Raw genomic sequence first — 18,528 nt, 5'->3', positions numbered from 1 at the left:
AACATTACAACCCACCACCCACATACCCCTAATCTAACCCAAACCCCCCTTAAAGAAACCTAACACTAAGCCCCTGAAGATCTTCCTACCTTGTCTTCACCATCCAGGTATCACCGATCCGTCCTGGCTCCAACATCTTCATCCAACCCAAGCGGGGGTTGGCGATCCATCATCCGGTGGCTGAAGAGGTCCAGAAGAGGCTCCAAAGTCTTCCTCCTATCCGGCAAGAAGAGGACATCCGGACCGGCAAACATCTTCTCCAAGCGGCATCTTCGATCTTCTTCCATCCGGTGCGGAGCGGGTCCATCTTGAAGCAGGCGACGCGGATCCATCCTCTTCTTCCGTTGTCTCCCGACGAATGACGGTTCCTTTAAGGGACGTCATCCAAGATGGCGTCCCTCGAATTCCGATTGGCTGATAGGATTCTATCAGCCAATCGGAATTAAGGTAGGAATTTTCTGATTGGCTGATGGAATCAGCCAATCAGAATCAAGTTCAATCCGATTGGCTGATCCAATCAGCCAATCAGATTGAGCTCGCATTCTATTGGCTGTTCCGATCAGCCAATAGAATGCAAGCTCAATCTGATTGGCTGATTGGATCAGCCAATCGGATTGAACTTGATTCTGATTGGCTGATTCCATCAGCCAATCAGAAAATTCCTACCTTAATTCCGATTGGCTGATAGAATCCTATCAGCCAATCGGAATTCGAGGGACGCCATCTTGGATGACGTCCCTTAAAGGAACCGTCATTCGTCGGGAGACAACGGAAGAAGAGGATGGATCCGCGTCGCCTGCTTCAAGATGGACCCGCTCCGCACCGGATGGAAGAAGATCGAAGATGCCGCTTGGAGAAGATGTTTGCCGGTCCGGATGTCCTCTTCTTGCCGGATAGGAGGAAGACTTTGGAGCCTCTTCTGGACCTCTTCAGCCACCGGATGATGGATCGCCAACCCCCGCTTGGGTTGGATGAAGATGTTGGAGCCAGGACGGATCGGTGATACCTGGATGGTGAAGACAAGGTAGGAAGATCTTCAGGGGCTTAGTGTTAGGTTTCTTTAAGGGGGGTTTGGGTTAGATTAGGGGTATGTGGGTGGTGGGTTGTAATGTTGGGGGGGGGGTATGGTATGTTTTTTTTTACAGGCAAAAGAGCTGAAATTCTTGGGGCATGCCCCGCAAAGGGCCCTGTTCAGGGCTGGTAAGGTAAAAGAGCTTGTAACTTTTTTAATTTAGAATAGGGTAGGGAATTTTTTATTTTGGGGGGCTTTGTTATTTTATTAGGGGGCTTAGAGTAGGTGTAATTAGTTTAAAATTGTTGTAATATTTTTCTTATGTTTGTAAATATTTTTTTATTTTTTGTAACTTAGTTCTTTTTTATTTTTTGTACTTTAGCTAGTTTATTTAATTGTATTTATTTGTAGCAATTGTGTTTAATTAATTTATTGATAGTGTAGTGTTAGGTTAATTGTAGGTAATTGTAGGTAGTTTATTTAATTAATTTATTGATAGGGTAGTGTTAGGTTTAATTATATCTTAGGTTAGGATTTATTTTACAGGTAAATTTGTTATTATTTTAACTAGGTAACTATTAAATAGTTATTAACTATTTAATAGCTATTGTACCTGGTTAAAATAATTACAAAGTTGCCTGTAAAATAAATATTAATCCTAAAATAGCTATAATATAATTATAATTTATATTGTAGCTATATTAGCATTTATTTTACAGGTAAGTATTTAGCTTTAAATAGGAATCATTTATTTAATAAGAGTTAATTTATTTTGTTAGATGTAAATTATATTTAAGTTAGGGGGGTGTTAGTGTTAGGGTTAGACTTAGCTTTAGGGGTTAATCCATTTATTATAGTAGCGATGAGCTCCGGTCGTCAGATTAGGGGTTAATAATTGAAGGTAGGTGTCGGCGATGTTAGGGAGGGCAGATTAGGGGTTAATACTATTTATGATAGGGTTAGTGAGGCGGGTTAGGGGTTAATAACTTTATTATAGTAGCGGTGCGGTCCGCTCGGCAGATTAGGGGTTAATAAGTGTAGGCAGGTGTCGGCGACGTTGAGGGGGGCAGATTAGGGGTTAATAAATATAATATAGGGGTCAGCGGTGTTAGGGGCAGCAGATTAGGGGTACATAGGGATAACGTAGGTGGCGGCGCTTTGCGGTCGGAAGATTAGGGGTTAATTATTTTAAGTAGCTGGCGGCGACGTTGTGGGGGGCAGGTTAGGGGTTAATAAATGTAATACAGGGGTCGGCGGGGTTAGGGGCAGCAGATTAGGGGTACATAAGTATAACGTAGGTGGCGGTCGGCAGATTAGGGGTTAAAAAATTTTAATCGAGTGGCGGCGATGTGGGGGGAGCTCGGTTTAGGGGTACATAGGTAGTTTATGGGTGTTAGTGTACTTTAGAGTACAGTAGTTAAGAGCTTTATGAACCGGCGTTAGCCCAGAAAGCTCTTAACTCCTGCTATTTTCAGGCGGCTGGAGTTTTGTCGTTAGAGCTCTACCGCTCACTTCAGAAACGACTCTAAATACCGGCGTTAGGAAGATCCCATTGAAAAGATAGGATACGCAAATGGCGTAGGGGGATCTGCGGTATGGAAAAGTCGCGGCTGAAAAGTGAGCGTTAGACCCTTTAATCACTGACTCCAAATACCAGCGGGCGGCCAAAACCAGCGTTAGGAGCCTCTAACGCTGGTTTTCACGGCTACCGCCGAACTCCAAATCTAGGCCAGTGCATGTGGCAAAGAACAATGCTTTATGAGTAAAGGTCCCCATGTCATTTATCCGGGCTTACCACAATATACAGATGCTCCCTATCCAAATGAAGCACACAAAGGCCAGGGATTCCTGGAAAAGGACACATTCTGAAGGTGCAATAAGGCAACTCAGCATGGATAGGAAGGAGATTGTGTACAGGTGTATTTCACCAGACAAGATGAAAGGATTATGTCACGCTGAACGGCAACAAAGAAGTCTGTTCTTTAGCAGCAATACAGGACAGGGAAGTAGATTTAGAAGACCACCAGGACTCAGAGCAGCAAAGCAGGACATGCTTTTCATTTTGTTTATAGTTCTTATGGGTATAAGCCTAGTACAGTGAGTGATAATGTCTTAATCTTCAGCGTGAGGGTGGCTAACGAAGAGGCAAGCTAGCTGAGTGAGCACAGCCTTATAGGATATTAATACAGTAAAGGGCCACATTGTTACATTGCGGTGGCGGTGGTGGGATTATGGATAAGTTAATAAGAACCCTGGTATAATAAAATGCAGCACAGCAGGAAACTACTAGGATGCTGCTGGAGCAGGTCACAGAGGACAGGACCGATCAGTAGGAAGCTAATTAATACCACTAGAACCCCAGTCCAAACTATTTTTGGTCTATATTTACATATAGATATATAAATAAATAGATAGATAGATAGATAGATAGGTAGATATTTTTGAGCCCTTCCCAGTCAAACACATTGACATTTTAAATATACATATGAAACAATGTAAATATGTTTTTTTAAATTAATAAATACCTTTGTTCCTCACTTGGAAGAAAATGTTCTTTTTATTTTTAAAAATATTTTTCTATATACCTAAATATACAGTATACATGTATGTATATATTGTAACTATATCTGTATTCATTCATAAAAATATATAGGTATTGATATATACTTTTTTTAAAAATCACATGTACATAGAAATATCTATTGAAAATTAAAAACAAACAAACGGCTAGATTACAAGTTGTGCATTAAGGTAAAAAAGCAGCGTTAACAGGTCCTAACGTTGCTTTTTTACGGCCGCTGCTATTACGAGTCTTGCAGGTTTAGGGGCATTGCACACTACTTTGGCCTTACCGCAAAAACGACTTACGTAAACTACATAAACCCTTTTTTCTATGGGACTTCCATTGCGCCGGTATTACGAGTCTGTCCTGGGAGGCCAAAAAGTGAGCTGTACACCCTCTACCTCCAAGATCCGTAACGCATTCTAAAGTCAGTAGTTATGAGTTTTACACTACAACGCTGTAGCATAAAACGCATAACTAAAGTGCTAAAAAGTACACTAACACCTATAAACTACCTATTAACCCCTAAACTGAGGCCCTCCCGCATTGCAAACACTATAATACAATTTTTAACCCCTAATCTGCAGCTCCAGACATCGCCGCCACTAGAATAAACATATTAACCCCTAAACCGCCGCACTCCCGCCTCACAAACACTAGTTAAATATCAATAACCCCTAATCTGCTCCCCTAACTTCGCCGCCACCTACATTATACTTATTAACCCCTAATCTGCGGTCCCCAACATCGCCGCCACTATATTAAATGTATTAACCCCTAAATAAAAGTCTAACCCAAACCCTAACACCCCCTAACTTAAATTTTATTTAAATAAATCTAAAGAAAATTACTATAATTACCTAAAATAAAACCTAACCTAAGTTACAATGACACCTAACACTACACTATAATTAAATAAATTCCCTACATTAAATACAATTAAATAAATTAAATTAAATTAGCTAAAATACAAAAAAACAAACACTAAATTACTGAAAATAAAAAACAAATTACAGATCTTTAAACTAATTACACCTAATCTAATAGCCCTATCAAAATAAAAAAGCCCCCCCCAAAATAAAAACCCCCTAGCCTAAACTAAACTATCAATAGCCCTTAAAAGGGCCTTTTGCGGGGCATTGCCCCAAAGTAATCAGCTCTTTTACCTGTAAAAAAAAATACAAACAACCCCCCAACAGTAAAACCCACCACCCACACAACCAACCCCCCAAATAAAATACTAAAGAAACCTAAGCTCCCCATTGCCCTGAAAAGGGCATTTGGATGGGCATTGCCCTTAAAAGGGCATTTAGCTCTTTTGCAGGCTCAAAGCCCTAACCTAAAAAATAAGCCCACCCAATACACCCTTAAAAAATCCTAACACTAACCCCGGAAGATTCACTTACCGGGAGAAGTCTTCATCCTAACGGCAAGATGTCTTCAACAAAGCCGGCAGAAGTGGTCCTCCAGACGGGCAGAAGTCTTCATCCAGATGACATCTTCTATCTCATTCCTTCCGGCGCAGAGCGGGTCCATCTTCAAGACATCCGACGCGGAGCATCCTCTTCAAATGACGTCTTCTTCGTAATGAATATCTCTTTAAGCGACGTCATCCAAGATGGCGTCCCTTAGATTCCGATTGGCTGATAGAATTCTATCAGCCAATCGGAATTAAAGTAGAAAAAATCCTATTGGCTGATGCAATCAGCCAATAGGATTGAGCTGGCTTTCTATTGTCTGTTCCAATCAGCCAATAGAATGCAAGCTCAATCCTATTGGCTGATTGGATCAGCCAATAGGATTGAAGTTCAATCCTATTGGCTGATCCAATCAGCCAATAGGATTTTTTCTACCTTAATTCCGATTGGCTGATCTTGGATGACTTCACTTAAAGAGATATTCATTACGAAGAAGACATCGTTTGAAGAGGATGCTCCGCGTCGGATGTCTTGAAGATGGACCCGCTCTGCGCCGGAAGGATGAAGATAGAAGATGCCGTCTGGCAATGCCCATCCAAATGCCCTTTTCAGGGCAATGGGGAGCTTATTTTTTTTAGTATTTTATTTGGGGGGTTGGTTGTGTGGGTGGTGGGTTTTACTTTTGGGGGGGTTTTTGTATTTTTTTTTACAGGTAAAAGAGCTGATTACTTTGGGGCAATGCCCCGCAAAAGGCCCTTTTAAGGGCTATTGATAGTTTAGTTTAGGCTAGGGTTTTTTTTTATTTTGAGCGGGGGCTTTTTTTATTTTGATAGGGCTATTAGATTAGGTGTAATTAGTTTAAAGATCTGTAATTTGTTTTTTATTTTCTGTAATTTAGTGTTTGTTTTTTATTGTAATTTAGCTAATTTAATTTAATTTATTTAATTGTATTTATGTAGGGAATTTATTTAATTATAGTGTAGTGTTAGGTGTTATTGTAACTTAGGTTAGGTTTTATTTTACAGGTCAATTTGTATTTATTTTAGCTAGGTAGTTATTAAATAGTTAATAACTATTTAGTAACTATTCTACCTAGTTAAAATAAATACAAACTTGCCTGTAAAATAAAAATAAACCCTAAGCTAGATACAATGTAACTATTAGTTATATTGTAGCTAGCTTAGGGTTTATGTTATAGGTAAGTGTCACGGATACCGGGCTGCAAGGGTTAGACTCCCACCCCCTTACAACCTCACTGTCACAGTGATATTGGGCTGCAGGGGATGAACTTTAACCCCCCTTTTTTGGTTGGAGTATAAGGTGACAGCCCAATTCAGTATTGCCTGTCCCAACCCCCCCCCTAGACTGAGAATGTTCAAGATTATTGCAACCTCCTGCTATTATGTGTCTGTACATTCAGTCTAGGTGTGAGACACAGAGCAGGAGATTACACACAGCACAGACAATCGAATGCTGAGACCACCTGCTGTTATGTGCCTTTCTGTTATTGTATGAGTTATCCATTATCCTTTTGTGATTATAATCTTGTTTAACTAACCATTGTCTGATGTTTGTCTCATTGTATAATATTTGTTATAACTACCCCCCTTTTCTGTTGGAAATGTATAAAAGCTGTGTTTTCTGTGAAATAAAGCAGTTCTTACTTCATCTGAATGCTAGTCTGTCTAGTTATCTAGGTGGGCTCCTGCTAGAATCATTTTCTTGGGCTACATAGCTGGAGTCACCAGGGAGGAAGAAGGACCCGTTAGGCGGAGCTACCCAGTTGGGGTAGCCGGGATATCCATCACATTGGCTGGCAGCGATGAGATGCTTCCAAATTCCTGGGACATTCAAACCACCAGCTAGAAGTATTATTGAATGGAGACTTAAGGGAAAACTGTGGGTACCAGGAGCAGAACTACCCCCACCAGAGAAATGCTGGGGGAGGACCAGGCGGCCGGTGGGTCGGATGATGACCAGGGCAATGAGCCATCCGTTACAGCACCAAGTACAGTATCCACCCCGGGGACACCCACGTTCGATATACAGTGGGTAGTGCAGTGGCAGTTGGCATTGTATGACACCCAGCCACCAGAGGAGGTCATCACCAAGATAGTCTCAGATGTTACCCAGCTCAAGTTAGCAGAAATCCACCAGTCCATAGGAGGGGCTCCATCCACCCATGGAATGCAGGCTCCCCGACCACCCAAGCTACCCCATGGGGCCTTCCAAGCCTATAAGGAAGAGGAGGAGGATATTGACTGTTATTTTCATGTCTTTGAGACCCAATGCAAACTACAGGGGGTAGCCTATGCCGACAGACTGTCCTGATCGGTAAATTGTCAGGACGGGCTTTGGCAGCTTTCCACGCTACCCCTTCCGAGGACCAAAAGGATTATAACAAAGTGAAAGACCGTATCCTTGCCGATATGGGCTCATGCCAGAGGCCCACCGGCAGAAATTCTGGGTACTAAGGAAGCAGGACGGAAAGCCTTTCACAGAATGGACCCACCAATTCACCCGGTGTATGACTTCCTGGCTAACTGGCTGCAAGGCCACTACTGGGGCCAAAGTGGCACAGCTATTCCTACTGGAGCATTTCTATAACCATGTTCCAGATGAAATTAAAGAATGGGTCCATGACCGTCGGCCCACCACAGCAGACCAGAAGGCCGTCCTGGCCAATCAATATGCAGATGCCCGCCGCAAAGTTCGCTCTGCCCCGCAATCGACTCTCTGCCCGGCTTCGGTTGTAGCCCGACCCCCAGCGGTTACCACTAAGCCCCCGGGATGCCTGCCCTTTGTCCCTCCAGCTGGAGTCAGGGACTCCCGTGATGTTTCTCCTGTGGGCACCCCGGCCACTTCAGACGGGAATGCCTCCATCAGGCCCGACAGCAGCCGGCAGCCCAGCCAAGACACCCCCAACCAACAGCTTGGGTAAGCACTCCAGCCCCGACCTACCCAGCCGCTGCCCACTACACTTATGCACCAGCATCAGATGACTACCCTGAATGGGCTGAAGAGGAGGTTGGCACTCTACAAGAAGCCCACCTTGTGTCTACTGACAACCGTCAGCACCACAGACAGACCATTTGGGTCAATGGAAAGGCAGCCCAGGGATTATGGGACACCAGATCCACCATCACCCTGATCCAGCCTCATCTGGCCTCCGCTTCTACTGCTACTGGAAGAACCTTTGCGCTTCTAGTGGCCGGAGGTGCCACTGTACAAATCCCTATGGCCTGTGTCCATCTGGTTTGGGGCACTGGAGACCGTATTGTGGATGTGGGCATTATGCCAGATCTTCCCACAGAGGTTCTACTAGGAAACGACCTCAGCCTACTTGTCTCCACCTTATTGGGGGATACTCCCCTGGACACCTGCCCAGTGACCATCCACAGGCAAGCTCAGCATCAAGCCAACACACCACATCTGGGGACCCAGGTAAGACCTCCCACCCCGACTCCTCTCCTTCCCCGAAGCCCTACCCTTACCCCCCAATGCCCAACCCCGGTCCCTGCCCTCCTTCTCGACCAACTATCCTGGGCCTCCCCCTCTGAATTTTCCCAAGAGACCCTGAGCGACCCGACCCTTGCCCCCTTCCGAGACCAAGTAGGGACTGACCCCCAGGGCCCCGAGGAGGAACAGTTCCAATGGGAAAATGGTCTCCCGGAGAAAGAAAGGGCCAGTGCCCAAACGTTAGCTGGTGGTACCGAAATGATATCGGTCCGATCTGCTGCGAATAGGGCACGACATTCCCTTGGCTGGGCATTTAGGCAACTCCCGAACACACTACCGCCTTACTCAGGTATTTTTCTGGCCCAGAATCACAAGAGACATTAGGGAGTATTGTAAGACCTGCGTGGTGTGTCAGAAAGTAGGGAAGACCGGGGACCATACGAAAGCACCCCTTAACCCTCTTCCCATTATTGACAAACCCTTTAGCAGAATCGCTGTGGATATTGTAGGGCCCCTACCTCTACCCAGCCCCTCCGGGAAAAAATACATACTCACGGTAGTCGACTATGCAACTAGGTATCCCAAGGCAATACCTCTGGCAAATATCCAGATGGAGACAGTGGCAGGTGCTTTGCTCCAGGTATTCACCAGGGTAGGCTTCCCCCGAGAAATGATCTCTGTCCAAGGGACCCAGTTTACAGCGGAGGTCACCCAGAAGTTATGGGAACTGTGTTGAATAAAACCCCTGTACAGTGCCCCATATCACCCCCAGACCAATGGGCTTTGTGAACAGTTTAACGGGACACTGAAGCAATTGCTTTGGACATTCTCGGCCACTCACAAAGACTGGGAAAAATTCCTGCTGCAACTCCTCTTTGCCTACCGAGAGGAGCTCAAGGAATCCACCGGGTTTTCACCCTTTGGGCTGCTATATGGCCAGAAAATTAGGGGGCCCCTAGACTTGTTGCGAACCCACTGGGAGGGATCAGCCAGGGAGGAAGGACCCTCCATTGTGGAGTATGTCCTGAAGTTCAGGGATCGGCTGAAGGAATGCTGGATGAGAGGTTAGCGGCTGGACAGAGACAACAGGTCCGGCATTTACTAGAAGACCACCAGGAGATGTTCTCCAATGTTCCTGGGTACACCACAGTGACTGGGTACCGAGTGGAAACCCCGGGGCAAGCTCCCCTGAGGCAGGCAGCTTACAGAGTACCTGAAGCTGTCAGAGACAGTATGCACTGGGAGCTCTGAGGAATGTTGGACCTCAGTGTTGTTGAACCGTCCAACAGTTCCTGGGCCTACCGTAAGCTCAATGACAGAACCACAACCAACGCCTACCCCATGCCCTGCGTCGATGACCTCTTAGATAGAATTGCCAGAGGTCACATCCTAACTACCCTTGACCTCTGCAAGGGGTATTGGCAGATCCCACTAGACCCTGAATCCATTCCCAAGTCCACCTTCATCACCCCTTTCGGCCTCTACCAGTTTAAGGTCATGCCGTTTGGTATGAAGAACGCTCCAGCCACCTTTCAGAGGATGGTGGATCACCTGCTGGATGGCCTCCAAGACTATGCCTGTGCCTACTTGGACGACATTGCCATCTTTAGCGACACCTAGGAGGACCATTTGATCCACCTGGGCATCGTTCTAGATCGCATCAGAGCCGCCGGGCTGACCCTGAAGCCCGACAAATGCACCATAGGCCACTCGGAAGTCCAGTACCTGGGCCACTGAGTGGGCTGTGGACAGCAGCAGCTGGAGCCGACCAAGGTTGAGTCAGTGGCAAACTGGTCCACTCCTCGAACCAAGACCCAGGTCTTAGCCTTCCTAAGAACCGCCGGCTATTACCGAAGGTTTGTCCCCAATTATAGCACCCTTGCAAAACCCCTGACTGACCTGACTCATAAAAGACTGCCCCGACAGGTACTGTGGTCCCCAGAATGTGAAAACACCTTTCAGAGCCTCAAGTCTGCCTTGATCTCTGCCCCCATCCTGGCCACACCTAACCCCACCAAACATTTTTGTGTCCACACAGATGCCTCCATGTTTGGGTTGGGAGCAATGTTAAGCCAGATGGATCAGGAAGGGCATGACCACCCCATAGCCTACATCAGTAGGAAGGCTACATGGTGGTGGAGAAGGAATTACTGGCACTGGTATGGGCCCTTAAGAAATTACAACCATACCTATATGGAAGACCTTTCACTGTCCTCACCGATCACAATCCCCTGGTGTGGCTTAACCAAGTGTCAGGAGATAATGGACATCTACTAAGATGGAGTTTGGCCCTGCAGCCCTTTAATTTTGACGTTCAGTATAGGCCGGGAAAGGGCAATGGGAATGCCGATGGACTTTTCCGGCAGACTGAAATAGAATGCTCGTTGGACAGCCCCAACTAGACCCATGTGGATCTAGCCAGGTCTGCCGAACTGGAAGGGGGGAGTTGTTACGGATACTGGGCTGCAAGGGTTAAATTCCCACCCCCCTACAACCTCACTGTCACGGATACTGGGCTGCAGGGGTTGAACTCTTGCCCCCCTTTTTTGGTTGGAGTATAAGGTGACAGCCCAATTCAGTATTGCCTGTCCCAACCCCCCCCCCCCAGACTCAGAATGTTCGAGATTATTGCAACCTCCTGCTGCTATGTGTCTGTACATTCAGTCTAGGTGTGAGACACAGAGCAGAAGATTACACTCAGCACAGACAATCAAATGCTGAGACCTCCTGCTGTTATGTGCCTTTTTGTTATTGTATGAGTCATTCATTGTCCTTTTGTGATTAGAATCTTGTTTAACTAACCATTGTCTGATGTTTGCTTCATTGTATAATATTATTTTTTTTAAATACATTTTTATTGAGGTTGTGTAGGATGTTACATACAGATTCACTAGTAGACAATAATAACAATGTGATAGGACATACATTTTTAGTATATAAACATAGCAAAAGAGCAGATCCATAATGATTTTAGGTATATATCCTGGAAAACTTTGAAACAATAAGAACACTGTGCCTATAGAGTGTGTAGCTTAGTCTACTATTCTGCCTATCTGTAAAAGGAGGTATCAATCCACAAAAATGAACTAGTAAGTGAGAGTAACAGTCTAGTATGAATTGAACTAGTATGTCCATAAGAATTTTGTATTGTGTGTAATGAAACCTCAATTTTATAATATAGAAAGAATAAGAATGGACCCCGCAATGCAGTGAAAAACATAAAATAGTTTATCTTTTCGAAGAGTATTGGGGCAAATAGGGGTTAGCAATAAGGTTTTTGGGGAAGGAAAATTCAGCGGGCGAGATAATGAGGGGGGGGGGCAGCGCCAGCCAGGATGTCAGACTGATAAAACTTTTGGGTCTCTGAATTTTTTGAGTATGAAACAGGTGAGGATATTTCTGATCAATACTATGTGTAGAGGAGGAATACTTAAAAAAAAAAAAAATAATAATAATATATGGCTGTAACCAGTATGAAATTGGTTTGTGTGTCTATGAAAAAAGAGAAAAAAACGCTAGTTGTATATGCTCAACTCGTTGCACCTTAAGCGGGTCTTGTGCTAGCTCAATGTTATTAGATGGAGTATCTCTATTAGAAAAACGCTAGTAAGGGTTGTGTAATAACTAGTGGCATGTAGAGGGCATGTCATTAAATATATATATATACAGAATAAGTCGCCCTGTCTCAGCTGCTAACAGAGCGAAGCTTAGATACAGAATAAGAGTGTTGAAGAATCCACCTATATAAAGGTTTTAAGTAATCTACAATTGGTTCATATATAATGTAGGAGGATTTTTTGATCCAAGCCTCGCCCATATCTCATATATTTCCTCTCTAGCTTTGGGAGATAGGGGCACAAACAATTACTTTAGTCTGAGGCTAGTATATATACAGCGATACTGAAGTAAGATCCAAGATGGCAAATCATTTTAACGTTTTTAATTAGGAGCTTCCTAAAGCATGCTGCTTGAGAGTGAAACCTGTTTGGAGTTTTTAGCATAGTTGCAACAAATATAGTATTTACCCATTGGCAATCAAAGAACTCACTACTATCAAATAGGCACATATTTCTGTTAATTAATTGTGAGGGAGTACATGTGATAAAGTGTAGGGGATCTAGATAGACTACTTATACCGATGTGGGGATCGACCTGCATATGGCATGAGTGGACCTGTTCTTAGTGTGATATTATGCTAACTTCATGATATATGTAGAGGAAGGAGGGGCGTGGTCTGTGACTTACATATTCCTAACATAAAAGTCCTATATAAATTAGGTAAGTGATGAAAGTGAAAATTACACAGTCCCTAGCTACTATTGTTGTAGAGTGAGCCTAGAAATAGTATTCATAAACAGCAAAAACAATACAGTAACAATATGGTCACACAGGGTCAGGACCGGCATCCCTGAGCAGCTCAGATTAACAACACACAACTTAACTTCTATGGAGACATGCTAAACTGTGGATCCTCATCCACAAGTATCTGTGTCCAGTTAGAGTTCTGAAAGATGGGATCGTTGCATGCTCCAAATAAGACAAATGTTTAACTTCTCTCTGAGGGCAGTAGTTACTATCACTATGCACCGCATGGGCTTCGGGGGGAAAAATGCTGTGGATCTATAAACTATGCATTCAGCTTATCCCCCTGGTAGATCAGGTGGTTAACCTATACCTAATCTATGTGGTAGTGAAGAAAAGTAGAGCCCCCTCAGCTATCAACCACCAGGCTATGTTGGTGCCTGCAAAAGGTACGGGTTTGTTGGCAATCAGCTGCACTTTCAGTGAAGCATCTAGTTGCTGTCGAACAGGTCCTATTGCTGGTGCCCAAGGATGTGGTAGTCGCCTCCGGGAAGATAGCCAGTATGTCGTGCGAAGCTGTGTATGTGTCTGGTGTGTCCCATCTCTATGGTTCTCAAGCTTCTTTGTGTACTGACCTCTGATTCTAGGGGTAGGGGGGACCAATCCAGGGTGCTGTGCACTTCTATCAATAGAGCCGATCAGGGATATCGGTACTCCGCTTGAGCCCGGGAGGCTGGCCGCATCACTCCCGGCATCAGCAGAGGGCTTAGTTGGGATGAGGTTGGCTTTTGCAGGTTGGTGAGGTTGTTGGTCGTGTTCAGCTGCATCATATAGTGGGGTCCAAAGGATCCTTGTTTCTTCTTATTCTGGGTCTCATTCCTGGATGGTTTTTGTCGTCTGATGAGGAGGTGGTAGATATGCCATCCTTAAGAAGCAAAGTCTCATCCATAGGGAAAGTGCCGCAGCTGCGCACTTTACAGAGCGAGGTAAGATCCACAAACTGATAGTCTATTTTGGTGTCCAGGTCCCGTAGGAGGGATCTCACTATTATATGTAGTTCCCCCATAGCGGGGTAATGTCCCATGCGTGATGTGCTCTGTAGGTGTTCACACTTTGGATATGTGCCTTATCCATCTAGGTTCTGTGTACATGCGATTACGGCTCAATTGTCATGCGCTAAGCAGAAGGGGGTTCAAAGGCCCCAGTCAGTGAAGCGGTACTCAGTTCAATAGCTCTCCTCGATCCATTAAGTAAAGAAAGGGAAAGGGGCTTTCCCGTTATTGTTTCCGCTCACAAGGAATGTTAGGTAGAGCCTTAGAGATATGGGCACCATTTCCCGCCGTCAGGCCTCTTCATGCGGGAACCGAATGAACCAACCCGGGTTGATTGTTAACAAAAGACATTGAAATTATATATCATCGGAACCTGCGTGCTTAAAAGCACTAAGTGCAGGTAAATTTATTTCATTCAAACACACCTCTGCTGACCGGTACAAGCAAGTATCAGAAATAAGAAGAAAATTGTACACCTTGTATCGGATGCAAAAAGGTATCCTGAAACTGGCTAAGCATTGATTGGCGGACGCAAGGCAGGCCCCAACACATTGTATGTGACGTCAGACGCCAACAACACGAGGACACTATCAGAGGAACCAAGCTGCAGGATGCACAGGATACCCTGCTGTAGCTCACGTATACGATAAGGTACAATTTGTATGGGAGTCGCAAACTGCAATCTCAAACCATTAGCAAAATAAGTTTATGGGACATCTCTCTTGGTTCATATATATGGACATGATAATTATCCCTGAAAGTTTGCTGTGAAACTAATACAAAGGTCTGATATAATTTGACAGAAAGATACAACTCTATACAAACATTTTTTTATGCACAGCTCTGCTTTAAGCTCCATCTTTTTTAAAAGTTTTTATCCAGTTGGTAAACGAATTTCAAATGGAAGTATGTATGAAATTTTATGAACTTTAAAATACTCACGGAAAGTTTGGCAAATTGCCTAGTCACATTACATGTGATATTTCTGAGTGACCAACATAATAAGTAGCATACGAATATTCTCAAATAGTACTACTTGCTTTTTTATCTTATCTTTTATTTATTATTATTTTTTCTTTATTATTATTATTTTTTTTTTTTTTTTTTTTTATTATTTTTTCTGTAATTTTGTCTGTTTTTAAATTTTATTGATTTGTACTAGAGACGTCTCTATAAGTTCTTTAATCATATCGTAACTAAATAAACTGTATGTTTTTTACACATAAATAAACTGTATGTTTTTTACACATTTTTTAGAATTGACTTTATTAATACTTTAAACTCTTATCACAGATATACACTCTTATCACAGATATACACTTAATAAATCCACATAGTATCTTTAGCTATTAGCGCCCTTACAAAACCTCCTTTTTTTTCTCTTCATGCGGGAGCACTAGTCCACTGAAACAGCTCCAAAGAAGCATCTAAATGTGCCTTCCCTGAAGGTGTTACAAAGAACACTTGTCCATAAAGCTGTAGAAGAGTAAAATCCCCTTTTGAGCAAAGAAATCTCAGTATAATCAACTAATTTAGGATTATAAGAGGAAGCCTCAGGGAAACACAGCAGATCTATTTGGCGACTAGCTCCGCCCCCTCATTGTTTAATATTTGTTATAACTACCCCCCTTTTCTGTTGGAAATGTATAAAAGCTGTGAAATAAAGCAGTTCTTACTTCACCTGAATGCTAGTCTGTCTATTCATTTAGGTGGGCTCCTGCTAGAATCATTTTCTTGGGCTACATAGCTGGAGTCTCCAGGGAGGAAGAAGGACCCGTTAGGCGGAGCTACCCAGTTGGGGTATCCGGGGTATCCATCACAGTAAGTATTTAGTTTTAAATAGGAATAATGTAGTTAATGATAGTAATTTTATTTAGATTTATTTAAATTATATTTAAGTTAGGGGGTGTCAGGGTTAGACTTAGATTTAGGGGTTAATAAGGTGGTGGCGGTGTCTGGAGCCGCAGATTAGGGGTTAATAAGAATAATATAGTTGGCGACTATGTCGGGGGTGGCAGATTAGGGGTGTTTAGACTCGGGGTTCATGTTAGGGTGTTAGGTGTAAACATAACTTTTATTTCCCCATAGGAATCAATGGGGCTGCGTTACTGAGTTTTACGCTGCTTTTTGGCAGGTGTTAGACTTTTTCTCAGCCGGCTCTCCCCATTGATGTCTATGGGGAAATCGTGCACGAGCACGTACGACCAGCTCACCGCTGACTTAAGCAGCACTGGTATTTAAGTGCGGTATGGAGCACAATTTTGCTCTACGCTCACTTCGTGACTTTAAACACCGGGTTTGCAAAAACCTGTAATACCAGCGCTGCAGGTAAGTGAGCGGTGAGAAAAAACTGCTTGTTAGCACCGCATAGCTCCTAACGCAAAACTCGTAATCCGGCCAAAAGATTTTCTTCTATGTGAAGAACATTGGAATTTAAGGTATTCATAACTACCTTTGGGTATAAATTAGTACTAGCAATATATCAATGGCACTGCATCAGTTATTGCCAGGACCAGATGAATCCCTTATCTATAGAGTATTATAATTATACTCATCTAGGATCTTGGTGCTATGTATCTGTTAAGACTATTTACAAAACGTAGGTGGTATAGACCCCCTAAATAAGGATACATATACAGAGCACTCTTAGTCCTCTGATTCAACATAAACAATTATAATATGATGTGGTGTTCCAAGTGTGACATAAAAACATACGGCTAGATTACGAGTCTTGCGTTAGTCTTAAAAAGCACCATTGGCCGGTCCCAATGCTGCTTTTTAACGCCCGCTGGTATTACGAGTCTTGCAGGTACAGGTGTACCGCTCACTTTTTTGGCCAGACTCGTAAATACCGCAAATCCACGTACGTCAATTGTATATCCTTTATTTTCAATGGGACTTGCATAGTGCCGGTATTACGAGTCTGACAAAAAGTGAACAGTAAACCCTCTCCTATAAAGACTAGTACCGCATTTTAAAGTCAGTAGTTAAGAGTTTTACACTACAACGCCGTAGCATAAAACTCTTAACTAAAGTGCTAAAAAGTACACTAACACCCATAAACTACCTATTAACCCCTAAACCGAGGCCCCCCCACATCACAAACACTAAAATACATTTTTCAACCCGTAATCTGCCGCCCCCAACGTCGCCGCCATTATAATAAAGTTATTAACCCCTAAACCTAAATCTAACCCTAACCCTAACACGCTCTAACTTAAATATAATTTAAATAAATCTAAATAAAATTACTACAATTAACTAAATTATTTCTATTTAAAACTAAATACTTACCTATAAAATAAACACTAAGATAGCTACAATATAACTAATAGTTACATTGTAGCTAGCTTAGGGTTTATTTTTAATTTACAGGCAACTTTGTATTTATTTTAACTAGGTAGAATAGTTATTAAATAATTATTAACTATTTAATAACTACCTAGTTAAAATAAAGACAAATTTACCTGTAAAATAAAACCTAACCTAAGTTACAATTACACCTAACACTACACTATAATTAAATGAATTACCTAAATTAAATACAATTAATTACAAAAAAAAACCCGGCTCAATAGGATTGAGCTTGCATTCTATTGACTGATTGGAACAGCCAATAGAATGCAAGCTCAATCCTATTGGCTGATTGGATCAGCCAATAGGATTGAAGCTCAATCCTATTGGCTGTTTGCATCGGCCAATATGATTTTTTCACCTTTAATTCCGATTCGCTGATAGAATTCTATCAGCCAATTGGAATTCAAGGGACGCGATCTTGGATGACGTCATTTAAAGGAACCTTCAGTGTACGGCTTGGACCGTATGAAGAGGATGCTCTGCACTGGATGTCTTGAAGATGGAGCCATTCCGCATCGGAAGGATGAAGATAGAAGATGCTGTCTGGATGAAGACTTCTGCCCACCTGGAGGACGACTTCTTGCAGCTTGGATGAAGACTTCTCCCGGCTTCGTTAAGGACTTCTGCCCGCTTGGATGAAGACTTCTCCCGGCTTGATGAGGATGGATGTCTGGTCTTCAAAAACTGTAAGTGGATCTTCGGGGTTAGTGTTAGGTTTTTTAAGGGTTTATTGGGTGGGTTTTATTTTTAGATTAGGGGTTTGGGCACCAAAAAAGAGCTAAATGTCCTTTTAAGGGCAATGCACATCCAAATGCCCTTTTCAGGGCAATGGGGAACTTAGGTTTTTTAGATAGGATTTTATTTGGGGGGTTTGGTTGTGTGGGTGGTGGGTTTTACTGTTGGGGGGTTGTTTGTATTTTTTTTTACAGGTAAAAGAGCTGATTTATTTGGGGCAATGCCCCACAAAAGGCCCTTTTAAGGGCCATTGGCAGTTTAGTTTAGGCTAGGGTTTTTTTTTTGTTTTTTTTTTGGGGGGGTGGGTAATTTTTATAGGGCTATTAGATTAGGTGTATTTAGTTTCAATATTTGATAATATCTTTTTTATTTTGTGTAATTTAGTGTTTTTTTTTGTAATTTAGTTAATTGTATTTAATTAATGTAATTTAGTTAATTGTAGTTTAATGTTAGGTGTTAGTGTAAGACAGATTTTATTTTACAGGTACATTTGTATTTATTTTAACTAGGTAGTTAGTAATTAGTTAATAACTGTTTACTAACTATTCTACCTACTTAAAATAAATACAAACAGCTGTGAAATAAAAATAAAAGATAAGCTAGCTACAATGTAACTATTAGTTATATTGT

Source organism: Bombina bombina, chromosome 3 (genome assembly GCF_027579735.1).
Source record: "Bombina bombina isolate aBomBom1 chromosome 3, aBomBom1.pri, whole genome shotgun sequence".
In the NCBI taxonomy this organism is placed as follows: Eukaryota; Metazoa; Chordata; class Amphibia; order Anura; family Bombinatoridae; genus Bombina; species Bombina bombina.
Note: the sequence above shows the minus strand (reverse complement) of the source record.